The sequence below is a fragment of the Macadamia integrifolia genome, chromosome 7 (assembly GCF_013358625.1).
Source record: "Macadamia integrifolia cultivar HAES 741 chromosome 7, SCU_Mint_v3, whole genome shotgun sequence".
NCBI classification, from domain to species: Eukaryota; Viridiplantae; Streptophyta; class Magnoliopsida; order Proteales; family Proteaceae; genus Macadamia; species Macadamia integrifolia.
In genome coordinates, this window is record NC_056563.1 from 9,912,651 (window position 1) to 9,913,388 (window position 738).

Below are 738 nucleotides of genomic sequence, written 5' to 3' on the forward strand. Positions count from 1 at the left end.
TTAATTTAGGTACACTCTCATTGGCGTTGGTGTTGCCGCGACAAGACCAGACAACAATCTCTTGTGCTAAAAGAAAAATCATAAGAATGCCACATACCTAATTTAGCACATAAATGCTCCATTAGATTAGAATCTTTTGTGTCCTTATGGTGGGTGGGCCATATCACCTTTCCGTCCACCGTCTATTTTTTTTGTCTATTTAGGTTGAACGTCCACCGTCTGTTATTTTGTAAACTAATTTTTGCAATGAGCGTGTGGCGTTAGCTCTGCCCGTGAAGTTTGGACCGTGAGGATCTATTCTATCATATTCATAACTGCGTTGTTTTCTCTCACTTCACCTCCCCTGTCTCGATTCCCTTGGTCTGAAGGTGTGAGGGTCTGAGCTGAATCTGCTGCTTCTCTGGTTCTCTACATTTACCTTTTCCGCTCTACGTTTCTACTTTTCAAATCTGTCATCGCTTTGCCTAATTTGATTCTTTATTCTTTATCCCTTCCTAGTTTGGATAAATCTGGCATTCGAGATTCACAGAGATTTGAATCGATTCAAACCTTGCTTGTTTATATCGGAGCGGAGCAAAACCTAGATTGAAGCACTTCTTGGTATCTCCATGCTTTTATTTTGAATGTTGTTTCAGAATCACTAGGTCATCTTGATTCATTATTTCTGTCTTTTTTTTTTTTAGGGTTTAATCGATTATTTGAACTGAAACTTGCGGATTCGCGTCTTTTTTTTTTTTT

At 38.8% G+C, this 738-nt stretch overlaps 1 protein-coding gene across 4 annotated transcripts in view; it reads left to right on the forward strand.

Annotated features, from left to right (window-relative positions):
• Positions 1 to 256: 256 nt before the first annotated feature.
• The window catches only part of LOC122084448 (bcl-2-associated transcription factor 1-like), a 10,792-nt gene continuing 10,310 nt past the window's right edge, over positions 257 to 738 (forward strand). For 3 of the 4 annotated variants that reach the window (XM_042652687.1, XM_042652691.1, XM_042652690.1), the window contains exon 1: positions 257 to 600. The gene's annotated coding sequence lies outside the window, so the exon portion shown is untranslated. The remainder of the gene's footprint in view (positions 601 to 738) is intronic. The other variant, XM_042652688.1, reaches the window with a different exon arrangement.